The following is a 15,291-nucleotide window of genomic DNA, read 5'->3' on the forward strand; positions in this document are numbered from 1 at the left end:
CCACCAAGAATCCCCAAACCTTTTTCTTTTGTTTTAGCCTGAAAAGATATATAAACCTACGTGGTGACCACGGCTTTGGGTCAGTCATCTCTGGGTGCTCCCACGTGTACACGCACAATGCACGTGTTAATAAACTTCTGTTTGGTTTTCGCTTGTTAATCTGTCTTTGGCCAGTCTAATTTGCAGAACTCCAACCAGAGAACACAGATGGGTAGAGGAAAAGATTTTTTTCCTCCCCTATGATATCCACATACAAAAGAGTGAAGTTGGACCCTTATCTTACACCATAAATGAAAATTAACTAAAAATAGATTCAAGGCCTAAATGTAAGAGCTAAAACTATAAAATTCCTTTAAAAGAAATATTTAAGAAAAGCTTCATGACATTGGACTTGGCAACAGCTTCATGGATATGACATCAAAAGAACAGGCAACAAAAAAATAAATAAATAAATTGGACTACATCAAAATTAAAAACCTGTACATCAAAGGACACTATCAAAAGAATGAAACAACAACCCATAGGATAAGGGAAAACATTTGCAAATCATCTATCTGAAAAGAGATTAATATTCAAACAGTGTAAAGTACTCCTACAAACCAACAACATCAACAAATAAACAACCCAATTAAAAAATAGGCAAATAACCTTGAACAGACATTTCACCAAAGCTATGCAGATGGTTGATAAGCACATGAAAAGATGTTCAACATCACTAGCCATTAGGGAAATGCAAATGGAAACTACAATGAGATACCAGTTCACATCCATTAGGTGGCTATTATCAAAAAAATGGAAAATAAATGTTGGCTGAGATGTAGAGAAATTGGAATCCAAGTTCATTACTGGTGGGGATATAAATTTGTGCAGCTGCTGTGGAAAGCAGTTTGGTGGTTACTGAGCATATGACCTAGCAATTCCGTATGGGGTATATACCCAAAAGGACTGAAAGCAGGAACTCAAACAGAGACTTGTACATCAATGTTCATTGCAGCATTATTCACCATAGACCCCATCCCACCACCAGAAACTTTGAGTTATGCAACTGACACATAAAATGGAGGACAGGAAATGGACTTTCAAATGGCAAAAACCTGAAAGAGCTGAAGCCTAGTTTTAAATCCACAGTGCAGGGGTCGTAAGCCCATGGAGATGCCCTGTAACTGTTTGATGAATGAGTCTAAGCACGCAACGGCTCATGCTTCAAGGCCCAGCTCAAATGTCCCCTCCTTCATGAAGCTGTCCTCTCTTCTCCTGCCTGCTCTGTGCCTGGTGCTGTGACTGTGTGTCTATTACAGCACTTAGCAGAGGGTGCCAGGGAGGCGTAAGGCTGGGGGTGGGCACCCCTCCTCTCCCTAATGAAAAAAAGAAGAAGCCCACGAGACCTGCCGAAAACAACGCCTGCAACGCCCAGCTAAGTTAAAGAATAGCCACACCTGGATGGTTACCCTGATAAGGGTCTCGGTTCCTGGAGTCCATACATACCACCAGCCCCTCCTAGTTCTCAGTACCCACCCTAAAACTGTAATGGAAAATTCCTAACTCTTTGTGCCAAAAATCTTCCCACCAAAGAAACCCCCATCCTCCAGCTCTAAAACATACATAAGCTCACACAAAACTTCAGGGCAGCGTGACTTCTCGGGCCCCTCTCCCGGGACCGGTGAACCTCGCCCGGGCCCCTCTATTGGGACTCATTACCCTCGCCTGGGAGTGCTCAAATAAAGCCTCGTTGCTTACCCCTTTCTACTCTGCTTGTCTTTCTTTCTCTGGCGCCGACCATCCAAAAATCTTACAGGAGGCAGCATGTCAATATAGGGACGGCTGGATTCTGTCCCTTCTCTGTCATAAGCTGTGTGACTTTGGGCAAGTTACTTAGCTTTCTCAAGTTTCCTTGTTTAGAAAGCAGAATAATCATTACCACCTCTTAGAAGTATCATGAGCATTGTATGAAAAGAGGTGTACAATGGCTATAATGACATCTCTTTTCTACTAGCAGCAGACCAAATCCTCCCTGAAGGGGACGTATCTCCAGCCTCTCTACCCTTTCTCCCCTCCCCCAGGACACCCAACTCATGGCCCGTGGTGGAGGGTCAGTGAACAAATGAGTGAGCAGACGCGTGAATGAATGAATGCATGCTAAGTCGACCTGCTGTCCAGAGGGCCCTCCCAGGTAGGAATTGCCTGCAGACAGAGCAGCGCAGATGAGTCACCCAACAGCACCAGCCTCAGGCATTCAGTCTCTTTAATTCCAAGTAAGCCCAAAAACAAACACTCACCTTCTCTTGGCAGCCGGTGGCCTCCCCAGCTAGGACCTCAGGGTGCTGAAACCTCCCAAGTCACCCTTAAGCCAAAGGCTTCTGCCAGAAAAAGACATGTCTTGGCTTCTGTTTTGGATTTCAGTGATTGTGTGATTTTCCCGATGTGCTCATGACCTTTCATAACGTCTGAAACATGATATTCCCAGCAGATTTGCTCATCCCTCTACTTTTAGGAAAATATCAAAAGAATAATGTGCTACTTCTATCACTGCTTTCTGTGTCGGTTCAGTAGTGCTGAGACATGTGTTCTCTTGTTTATTAACTATCAACTCGTGTTTCTCATCTGGGGAGTAGACGGGTGATTTTGCCCTCCGCCTTGGGGGACATTTAACAATGTCCAAGAGACATTTGGGGGAGGGGATTGCTAAGAGCCCCTGCTGGGTAGGAGCAGGGAGGCTGCTAAACATCCTACAATGCACCTGACAGGCCCCACAGCAAAGAATGTTCTGGCTCAAAATGGCAACAGTGATGAGGTCGAGGAGCCTGCTGTAACTTCAGAGAAGAAAGGTTGTCATCGTTAAAAGATAATTTTCAGAAAAAGATAAAACCGCAACTCTCATACAGATGTAAAAATGGACCCAGGATAAAGATTTTCTATAACACATGGGGGAAGCAGACAGGTACTATAAGCCTGTTCAAGAAAGAATCCCAAGAACAAATGTATAGATGAGGTGTATTGAAATTAACACGCAAATCGAGGCGAGCAGGTTTTCCCATAGCCGGGCAGGGAAGTACATTGAACCTCCAGCAGACAGGACATAATTTGCCTTTCTGTCGGTTATCTGAACTGCACAGAATTGTACAAAATAGCCCCCAGGGAGCCAGAATCACATGGCAGAGTGTGCTATTGTGGACAGAAAAATCTAAACTCTGAAATATTTGAAACAAGTTTATTCTGAGCCAAATTTGAGGACCATGACCCGGAGCCACGCCCAAGAGGCCTTGAGCAAGTAGACTCGCTGTGGCTGGGTTACAGTTTGGTTTTATACATTTCAGGGAGACAGGGGTTACAGTTAAAGTCATAAATCAATACATGAGAACTACACATTGGTTTGGCCCAAAAAAGTGGGACATCTCGAAGTGGGGGCTTGCAGGTTATAGGTGGGTTTGAAGATTCTTTGGCTGACAATTGGCTAAGAGAGTTAGGCTTTCTCTAAAAGACCAGAAAGGAAATGCTTAATTTAAGATAAACGTGCAAGCACTCTTGGAGGTCCAGACAGGAGAATCTCTCAAGTTAAGATAAGGATGCTGGGATGCTTGAGTTAAGATGGGGGCTTTCTATCTTTTAGGTGATGCTAATGTATACCGAAATCAGGTTGGGAAGTAAACCACACTGTATTTGGTTAACAAAAGCCTGCTTAGTGGGATTTTACCATTTGTGAGCCTGACTCTTCTGGCATCCTTAGGAAGGAATTTGAGCAAAAGGAAAAAATCAGAGTTCAGTCCTCACTATGAACTATGTCAAGTTGAAATACTGATGCTTGTTAGAATTAGATGTTTGCTCCATCAAGGTCAGTGTAGAGGCATTTGAGGATTAAGGGCTAATTCGAAGAGAAGTTTCAACATGAGAGTGTCAACGGAAAAGAAACCAAACTCTGTAAAGTAATTTTAAAGAGATTTATTCTGAGCCAGATTTGAGGATCATGACCCAGAGCCATGCCCAAGAGGCCTTGAGCAAGTGGACTCATTGTGGCTGGGTTACAGTTTGGTTTTATACATTTCAGGGAGACATGGGTTACAGGTAAAGTCATAAATCGATACGTGGGACTCATACATTGGTTTGGCCCAAAAAGGTGGGCAATCTGGAAGTGGGGGCTTGCAGGTTATAGGTGGGTTTAAAGATTATTTGGCTTATAATTGGTTAAAGACATGAAGCTTTGTCTAAAGGCTTGGAATGTTTTAACATAGTTGCTGTTTATCAGAGATGAGCCACCAGACATAGATTTGTTGTGTAAATTGAGGGCCTGTAGGTTTGTCTTGAATACCCTTAGGCTTGTTAATGGGTTACAAAGGATGTCCCCAAGAAGGGAGGGGGGCATGATGAGGCATGTCTGACCTCCCTCCTCCTGGCAGGCAATTTAGTTTTAGGATATTCCTTTGGCCACAAGAGGATCCATTCAGCCAGCTAGTTGGGGGTGAGCCTTAAAATTTTATTTTAGTTCACAAGAGTATTGAATCCATTCTTGTCCCATCCAACAAGCCCATGGTCCCAAAGCAGGGGCTAGATGTGTGAGACTTTCAAGTTCACAGCCTGATGGAGACTACGCTTGCTAAAGGGCTAGTGCAGTTCATGATGGGTGGGTGGTGGCAGTTTATTTAAAGGCTGTAGGCTGGGGAGTTCTGTATTAATTTCTTTCCAGCCTTGCTTCTCTGTGCCTCCTCTGGTTGTTTAGAGGAGAATTTCTCAAGCTTTGGGGTGTATATGATCTCCTGAGATCTTGTTAAAATGCAAATTCTGATTCTATAGGGAGGGGGTGGAGTTTGAGCCATGGCATTTGAACAAGCTCCCAGGGAGGCCAGACAGTGTTGCTAGTGTGTGGACACACTTCTCATTGCAAGGGTTAGACAGAAGAAAGGTCTTTATTAAAGGTGAAGAAACCAAAGACACACATGCTACAAACAGGTGTGTTTACAGATCTCACCTATCTCTTGAGTTGAGAAATAAGCCTTTGAAATTCTGCAAACACCTGAAGCACCAGAATTTGCAGGACATGGACCAGACCAGGGTACTGGGACGTCCTTTCTGCGTGGAATACTATTAGGTCATTAAATATGAAATGTCTGATTTTGAATCAAAAGTTTAATTTATTATATCTCAAACAAGAAGCAGTGCAATTAATTAAAGTATGCACCTAAACTATTGACACAGTTTTGCCATCTTCACAGTAGCTTGTTTATGCCAGCAGCGAAGAAGCCTAGAGAGTAAGTGGTGATGACATCTCAAAAGGCATTTTCCACACCTTGTTGAGAATTGAATATTTTTCCTTGTAAGAAGTGGTCCAAAGCCTGGAAGAAGTGGTAGTCAGTTGGTACAAGGTCTGGTGGAGACAGAGAGTTTCCAAGTCTAGCTTCTGTAGTTTGAGTAGCATTGTTATTTGCAACATGTGGTCTTGCAAGAGAATTGGCCTGTCTCTATAGACCAATCTTGGCTGCTTAATTGTAAGCATCCTCATCATTTCGTCCAGTTGGTTGCAGTAGACAGCTGCTGTAATCTATTGACCAGGTTACATGAAGCTGTAGTGGATGACACCAAACAGACACCAATAGCTTTTTTTGATGAATCAGTTTTGGACTGTTGTTTTGCCACTTGATCTTTATCCAACCATTGTACCGAATGAACGCTTGCGATTGTCAAAAAGAATCCATTTTTCATCACATGTAACAATACGGTGCAGAAATGGTTCACCTTTATGTCCTGACAGCAAAGAAAGGCAAGCTTTAGGATGATTTCTCTCCTGACACTCATTTAATTCATGTGGAACCCATCTATCCAGCTTCTTTACCTTGCCCATTTGTTTCTAGTGGTCCAATATTGTGGGAACAATAGTGTCAAACCTTGCTGCTAATTCACGCGTAGGTTGAGATGGATTTGATTCTACTATAGCTTTCAGCTCATCGTTATCCACCTTGGTCTCAGGTCACCCACATGGCTCATTTTCAAGATTAAAATCACCAGAATGGAACTTGTCAAACACGTACTGTGTGTTCATTAGCCACCTCCTTCCCAAACACTTAATCTGTGTTGCCTTGGTTCCACAATGGAACTCATATTCCAAAATAACACAAATTTTTGACTTATCCATGGTTTCACAAAAATTGCTCTAAAAAAAAAAAATATGAAAGATAAGCACAAGCCAAAACATGTGTTTGAAAGAATGAGGATGTACCTTCACAATAAAAAAAAAAGAAGTGTCAAAGTGAAATGTCAGAGATATCAACTGTCAAACTTAGTACTTACGGAAATCAGATATTTCATACTTAATAACCTAATAGTGTAACCAGGGAAGAGGGGAGTGAGGAATGTTGGACAGAGGATAAGTCTTAAAAGTGTCGGAAAATATGATATAGAGTCTACTCAAGCTATTAAATTAAGTTTAGCTGAAAGCTTCTTCCTTACATATTTTAAGTTTGGTCTACAGGTGTGAGTATAAAGGGAGGGTCTACAGGGACTACAGGAATTCAACCAGCTTGAGCAATCAGCCCGTTTTGCAGTTTCTTGTTTTGCAGCTTGTTTTTCAGGACACTGTGAGGCCTGTGGCCACCCAGCTGGCAGGCCCTGGCAGCTTAAAGATGAACCTCTTCCCATGAGTCTCTCTGCCCCTAGAGGAGCCATAGCTTCATTACCATACCACGCCACCCAAGACCACCCAGTGCACCTGTGCAGCTGGAACCCCGCCCCTGCCTGCCATGACGCATTTTCTTTCTCTATTGTCCCATAATAAACTCTAAGGCCACTTCCGCTCTGGGAGAGACTGCTTTGGAGAATACTCGGGGTGCTCTCCTCACTTGTTATAAGTTATAAAACTCCTGCTGATCAAAACCCACACTCGTGGAGAGTCGTCTGTTACTCACCAGGTGAACAAACCCCTATTTTTCAGGTAACAAAGGTTTCTCTGTACTTAGTGAACTGTAAGCTAACTGGATGTGTAAACAGACTTACCTACTCGCGCACCAGTAACCGAGTTTCAGCAAGTCTCAGGCTGCCGACTCTTCAAACCATGTCGAAATAAGGCAAAAGCCAGGCCGTCACCAACCCTATGTTTCTGGACCTGACTTCCATTTTCTGTACCTCACGTTTCTTTTTCTGTCCATAAATCCTCTCTGACCACGTGGCAGCCCCAGAGTTGCTCTAAACCTCTTCTCCTTTGAGGGGCTGCCCAATTTGAAAATTGTTCTTTGCTCTATTAAACTCTGCTAAATTTAATTTGTCTATAATTTTCCTTTAAACAGAGCACAAAGCTTAAGGACAGCCACCCAGGAGACACTGACTCCAGACAAGTGGGATCAGTGTCCCAAAGTGGAGAAGTTAAGGTTTCACTTACATAGACACAGAGAAATTGTAGCAGGATCACAACACTCCAAACTGGAGAGCAGTGCGTACATTGCAGCGATTTGATTGTTCACAGATTGCTACGTGCCGAGGAAGATTATTACTCCATGAGGAAGGGTAAAGATCTGTGGGGGTCTTATCTCTGGCACTGCTTGTTTTTCCTCATTATTTACAGGAAAAAAAGGCAGAAGTTGCAGCTGCACACCACGGGACTCAGGCCACATAGTCACATTCCTCTCAAGGCTCAGAATAACTTAAAGTTCCAACAGCTTTGAGTTTGAATCATTTAATTTTACAGAAGGAAAGGACTTCAGAAAGCAGGGAGGGGAAGATGGAGTGTTCTGGAGAGAGGCACGGGCTGCAGGCTCAGCCTGGGAGGTCTGGCTCCTTTTTGCAGAGCACTAGACTGTGGGGTCAAACCAGAGCAGAATGTGGCTTTGGGACAATTACCTGGGGAAGGAAACCAAAATATTTCACCCCAAAATATATCTCCTGGACATACTTCAAGATGGCTATTCAGAAGGGCTAGAAATATAAGAAAAGCTGAAAAACTGCTTTTTTTTTTTTTTTTTTTTTTTGTGGGAGAGATTTGCATCTGTAGAGAAATCAGCCAGGCTTCTCAGAGGACCTTCCTTGTCAGATCTAGGAAAGGTTAACTCAGAGTCTGACAGCTTTAAAGGTCCGAGAGAAACATTTACCGTCTATTCTCCCTGAGGGCAGCCACTGTGAGGTTCCATCTGCATGAAACGACCACCTTGCTAGCCGGGCCTCCTCTTCTCTCCCTCCCATAACCTGTGCGGTGATCCAAGCCCTTATTCTGTTTGTAATCTCAAGACAGTCTAAAAGCATCAACTCTTCTGGCCATTTCTTTGAGATCTTTGTAAGACTCCTGTGCCCTTATACATGAAAAGACATGACTTCTGGGACTTGCTCTAAAATATTCCGAAGAATGTGCACTTTCGAAACTTTTTCATAATAAATGGTTTAAAAACACCAGTGTATCCCCAGCCCCCGCCTGTCTAAGTGTCTGGCTCCTTATTATGCAAAGTAACATTTGGTTTCTCTTGCCTTTTGTTCTCTTTGTTACCCTTCAAAACCGCTATGGATCAGCCCTCTGCAATGTTACTAACTTCTTTCTTTGTGCTGGAAAACCTACTTTAGATAGCACAATTCATTTAAATACATTAACAGATTAGCTGATACTTTTTTGTGTTTAAAATATTTATTTTAAAATTTTATATTTATGTATTACATGTTCATTGATATTTGTATACATAATAAATTAAGTTATAATTTTAAAGGATATTTAATTTAAAATGAGACTATTGACAATTCTGGAGGTGTTTTATCACCATTGGGCCTCAGTGCCAGCCAGGCCAGGCCAACGTTGCCAGCAGGGACCTGACTGTGTCCTGGGCACGCCCCTGAAGGTCCTGCAGAGCCTCTTCCCTGGACGCCTTCCCTGCTCCTCACAGAGCTCCATCCATAGCACAGCCCAAGGACACGGTCAGTGCTGTGGCTCTCACAGGGGACCCACTCCACGGGGGCTACTGAGGAGCCACTCGTATTCTGATGATAATTGCAGGGACGCAGATTTTCAATGTACTCATCTTTCAGTCAGCCTAATTCCAGACAAGAGCTTACTGGAGAAACTTCCTGAAGCTGAAAATGATCCTTTTTATGTCCACAAATTATAGTTCTCTATTCCTACGTCCAACACGATTACCTTCCAAAGAGGCACACGTGCTGACATGCCCTGTGCATCAGCCAGCTCACGTCTGACTTACTTTAAGGAAAACAGTGCACTTAAATGAATTGGTCTGCACCCTCCCGCCACGCCAGGGGAAGGCGAAAGCTAACTCACTTGTCAAGGGAAGATGTGGAGCTTTTCATAATGGTAGGATCATGTTGTCAACCTCAACTCACAAGTTTTATAGTCTTATTGTACGATCTCTCTCAATCTTAACAGTACTGCAGACGACCCTCAGCCCCTGGTTCATGGATTACAGGACAGAACTTTGTCATTTGAATCATAGGCACAAACTGCCTTCTAGGTGAGTGGGAGGGGTGGTAAGGCAAGCTGTCCATTACTAGACAGAAATCCCAGGCTGATCCTTAACAAGCTGTATAAACTAGGAAAAGTCTATTAACACTCCTGAATCCCTTTTCCTATATATATAAGTGAGAGACTGAATATATAAATGGACAATTGCCAGAGCATTTATGGAACTGGAACTCTGTCCCACAATCTGCGGCAAGCAGCCCAGGAAAACAACCCGTTATCTACAGTAACCTGCCAGGAAGCCACCATACTGCCTGTAAGTAGACTTAAAGGAAATCAGATCGATGCCTCTAGCAGACAATCCAGGAAGCCAAACAATAATGCTGTAACAATTGGCCCCAAATGTCCAGGACTTGATCAATAACTGACAGCTTCCCTAGTTTTTGTCCCTGCTTCCAAGTTAGGACCAATCAGAGAAAGCCATATCTGCCTCTGCAACCAATCACATGGGATGCCCTCCTGCCAGTTAGCCACCTACAGCTTCCATGGCAACAGGCTGCAAGCAGGGTACACCCAAAGCCTTCCTCTTTCCTACTAGAAAGTTTTTCCACCTCTCTGCCTGCCTTTGAGTCTCTGCCTAAAGGCGAGTGATGGTGGCTGACTCTCTTGCTGGTTCTAAGGTAGCCTTTGCTCATTCCCATTTGGGTGGTCTTTATTTATTTCCACATGAGAAAAGGATAGACCAGATGGTCGATCTATCATCCTAAGATTTTTGGATTTGTGAAAATAAATAATTCAAAATCTAAGCTTTGGAACTCTACATCATTTTGAGCCTTAAAGAAATATGACCATGGGGCCTGAGTCACTTCATAGGCAGCTATAAGCTTTTGTTTGTCTGAATTAGGTCTTTTCCCTCCTGTGCCTTGTTTTGTAAAATGTTGTAAATGACTGAAGGACACCAGGGAAGACCCTTCCCTCTCCACTGTTGATTTTCATTATAGATTAACCTCCCTCGTACCTTTCTCACACAAAGACTACATGGCTATTGCATTTCTTAAGATGGAATGTTAAATGCACTCTTTTCAATTATAAAAGAAAGGAAAACCAGCTATAAAGAAAAGAAAACAAGACATAGAGAAAAGAAAACAAACTGTAAGGAATTAATTTGTTGTACTCTTAAACCAGCCTTGTATAGAAAATGCTGTAATCCTGTTAAATTTCTTTATCTTTTTCCTATAGAGGCAAGAACTTTTTTTTTTTTTTTTTTTTTTTTTTTTTTTTTTTTTTTTTGAGACAGAGTCTCACTCTGTTGCCCAGGCTAGAGTGAGTGCCGTGGCGTCAGCCTAGCTCACAGCAACCTCAAACTCCTGAGCTCAAAGGATCCTCCTGTCTCAGCCTCCCGAGTAGCTGGGACTACAGGCATGCACCACCATGCCCGGCTAATTTTTTCTATATATGTTTTTAGCTGTCCATATAATTTCTTTCTATTTTTAGTAGAGATGGGGTCTCGCTCTTGCTCAGGCTGGTCTCGAACTCCTGAGCTCAAACGATCCGCCCACCTCGGCCTCCCAGAGTGCTAGGATTACAGGCGTGAGCCACCTCGCCCGGCCCTAGAGGCAAGAACTTGACCTTTAACTTTGGAACACTGACCTCATTTCTCTGGAGTCCTTGTGTCCTGGAATGGTCATTCTCAGCTTTTTGCTTGAATAAACTCTTCCAAACTGGATTCTGACCCTTTTGATTATTTCAGGTTGACAGATTCTACAAGAATTTACATTTATTCAACAAGTATTTACTGAGCAGCAAGTTAAATGTCAATCTCCGTGATAAATGCTAGAGATATTTGGTAAGTTTCCAGTCTAGTGAAGGAGAAGGTCATAAATCAAATAATTAGACAAACAAACATAAAATTGCAACTCTGATGAGGAGCAGCGTGCCATGCTATGAAAGTAGTTGGTCTGGTCAAGGAGGCCAGGGAGGATTTCTCAGAGGAAGTGGCACTTACTCTGAGATTTGAAGAGTGTTGAGAGTTTACCAGGTGGAGAAGAGGAAAGAGAACGGAGGTCCAGGCCAAGGTCACAGGGCATACGAGGGCCAGGAGGAGGGTGAGCTTGGACAATGACAAATGAAGTTACGGATAGAGTGAGAGGCCAGACCACATAGTGTCTCCCACACACTGTTAAGAAATTTTGTCTCTACCCAGAAACTAACAACAACAGCAGCATACTAGCTAACACTTACTGAAAACTAACGATGTATCAGGCATGCTAATGAAGGCTTTAGCAATATGTTATAGTTTCAGTAGTATCTGTTAATTATTAAGTCAGAAAAACTAGTAAGTGCTGGATAAGAGTGGTGGAAGTGGAAGAAAGTAGACATATAGGTGTGAAATTTAGGATGCAAAGATCAGAGGACTTGGAATGAACAGGGTGTAGAAAGTGAGAATGAAGATTTCAAAGATGACTTTGAAAATTTTGGCTTTTGAAAGGATAGGTGATATTCTTCAGTAGGATAATAAACACCAGAAGAGGACATACTGTCAATGTGTTGAATGAGAAGAGCTTGCGACACCTGAAAGGAGATGTCAAAGAGTAAGCTGGTTGTGGTAGGCAGAACAGCCCCGACAATGTCCAGGTCCTAATCCCTGGATCCTGTGAATATGTTACCTTACTTGGCAAAGGGGACTTTGCAGCCGTGATTAAGGTTAGGAGCCTTAAGGGATTATCTGAGTGGGCCCAATATAGTCACCGGAGCCCTAAAAAGCAGAGAATTTTTCTTGAATATGACACCAAAACACAAGCAACCAAAGAAAAAATGGATTAAGTGGACTTAATCTAAGTTAAAGCTTTTGTGCATCATTGGACCCTATCATGAAAGTGAAAAGACAACCCACAGAGTGGGAAGAAATATTTACAGATTACATATCTGACAAGGGTCTAGTATCCTGAATATATAAAGAACTCTTATAACTCAACAATAAAAAGACAAAAACCCAATTTAAAATGGGGCAAAGGACTTGAAAAGACATTTCTCTGAAGAAGATATACAAATAGTAAGCACATCAAAAGATGTTTACGTTATCAGTCATTAGAGAAATGCAAATTAAAACCACAATGATATACCACTAGGATGACTATCAGCTTTTTTTTTTTAAAGGAAATTAACAAGTGTTGGCAAAGGTGTGGAGAAATTGGAATCCTCGTACGTTTCTGGTAAGAGTGTAAAATGATGCAACTGCTGGGAACACAGTTTGGCAGATCCTCACAAAGTTAAACATAGATTACCACATCACCCAGCACATGCATCCCTAAGTATATACTCAAAAGAATTGAAAACATGAGTTTACACAACAATCTGCACACAAATGTCTGTGGCAGCATTATTCCCAATAGCCAAAAGCATAAAAAACCCAAATATCCATCAACTGATGAGTGGATAAACAAAATGTGGTACATTCACACAACGGAATCTTATTCAGCCATAAATGGAAAGAAGTGTGGATAGATGCTGCAACATGGATGAACGCTGAAAACATGCTCGGTGAAAGGCAGGCACAGAAGACGTCATGTTATATGATTCCATTTACATGAAATGTCCCCAATGGGCAAATACATAGAGACCAAAAATAAATGATCAATTGCCAGGGAAAAGGGAGGGAGGGGTGAAGGGGGAGTGACTGCTAATGGGTACCTGGTTCCCTTGAGGGTGATGGAAATGTTCTGGAATAAGTGGTGTCGTGCAGCATTGTGAATGTATACTGGATTGTATACTGGATTGTATACTTCAACATGGTGAATTTTATGTTATGTGAGTTTTATCTGAATTTTTAAAATTAAAAACATTTTAAAAAGCAAAAAAACAAAAAAGCATAGAACTTTCTGCAACTACAATCAGAAAACAAATGAGGTTTAAGGAGAAGCCAGAGATTCCTGGCATGGGAAAGACTCCACACAACACTGCCGTCTGAAGAAGGAGAGGGCAAGGTGGTGAGGAGTGGCCCTAGGGGACTGAGGAGGCTCCAGCTGACAGCCAGCAAGGGCACGGGGACCTCAGTCCTACAACCACAGGAGCTGACTTCTACCAACAACCTGCCTGAGCTTGGAAGCGGATTCTCCCAAAGCCCCAGCTGGAACGCTGCCCGCCGACACCTCGAGGCAGCTTCGTGACACCCTAAGCTGAGGCCCCGCTGGGCCACACTGTGCCCACACTTCCAACCTACAGAACTGAGAGATAACACATGTATATTGTTTCAAGCCACTAAATTTGTGGAAATGTGTTAGGGCAGCAATAGAAAATGAATACGTTGGTTACATACAGAAACGTGGTTTGGCTGGACTCACCTGTGCCTCATTTTTTTAGGTGCTGACTGCAGCCCTGGACGGGGTAAGAGTGAGCAGGGAGGGAAGGGGACGAGAGAGGAAGGAGGCTAGGACCAGCTGTGGGGACTGTCTCATTGCACAGCCTGACGGAAAGCCACCAGGGGGAACAGGAGGAGGCTGGAGGCTCAAGGAAGCCGAGGACAGTGCTGGGTAACTGTCCCTGCGTGGCCAGAGTTCTACTCAGACGGCAGAATCCACTCTAGCAAATTTACATAGAAGACATTTATTAAAAGTCATCAGCAACTTGCAGAGTTGTTAGGAAAGGCAAGGACACGGATGCTAGGCTGAGCTGCCAGGAATAACTCTGAAAGGAGCTGCTGCCTCTGCCATCACCAGGGTGTCGTTGATCTGGAAGCTACGACCTAGGTGCTGGCTCCAGAACCTTCCTACTCCGTCTGCAATGCACACCAGCAAAAAGGCTGCCTCCAGCCCTGCCCCTGCCCCTGGTCTCAGTTTCAAACGACAGTCCTAGAGAGGACGTCAGATGGATGAAACTGAAACCTCATCTGGAAACGGTGGCAAGGGAATATGGAAAATGTCGTTTTTAGCTTTCTCCCCTCTGCCAAGAAGGCATGTGCAGAGGGGAATGGAATGACTGCTGAATGCGCCAACCCACGGTGTCTTCCACAGAAGGCAAGGAAGGCCGGCGCTGCAAGGGGAGTGGCCAGACTAGAGAACAGGGACGATGAAAGCCGAGAAACACTTCTGGAATGTAGTGATCACAGAGCACCTAAACAATGCCAAGCGGTGCATTCACGGGATCGGAGCAGTTGAAGAGTGAATGCAAAGTTAGAAAATGCGGACAGCAAGTATAGTGCAGTATTTTGAGAAATGGGGCTGCAGCGAGGTGGAAAGAGATAGGTGGCCGCTGCAGGGGAGGGGGGGGGGGCGGCTTACAGTCATTTCCCTTCTTTTCTTTGCACTTGGATTGGTTTGGTTTCCAAATATTTAAAAACTGATGAGAAAGCTCTTGGAGACGGAGGGCTTGAATATAAAGGATAAAATCGATCATTCAAAGGAAAAAGGGGTAATCCCCAGTGTGCGGTTCTGGGGTGGCGCACAGGGCCAGGCGGAGGGCGCAGCCTGGTGGAGGGAGGCAGGTCCCTAGCGGAAGCTGGGGGGCGCGCAGACGCAGAGAGAGCGTCAGGGCACGTCCATCTGGCGGCTGCTATTTTCTCTGTGAAGTGGGATGCGCAGGCATCTGCCCAAGGGGAGGAGGAGGAGTGGGCAGCTGAGACCAAGCAGAGGCACCGTTTGGCATGTTCATCTGGAAAGCAGAGAGTGCGGCGACCTGAGAGGCAGAAAGGAGCGCGAGGCAGCGCTGGGCTCCACGGCCCGATGATCACCTGAGCACGGTGGGACCCCAGCAGTCTGCTGTGATTCTTCTAGAGCAGAGAGAAAGTGTGTGTGCATGTGTGTGTGCATATATGTAATGTGTCTTGTCTCATCTATGATGGGGTTTTGCTAGATGAGCACCACACACACACACACACACACACACACACACAAGCTGGGAGGTGGTTCTATGAAAGCCTCACTGGT

Source organism: Eulemur rufifrons, chromosome 5 (genome assembly GCF_041146395.1).
Source record: "Eulemur rufifrons isolate Redbay chromosome 5, OSU_ERuf_1, whole genome shotgun sequence".
NCBI classification, from domain to species: domain Eukaryota; kingdom Metazoa; phylum Chordata; class Mammalia; order Primates; family Lemuridae; genus Eulemur; species Eulemur rufifrons.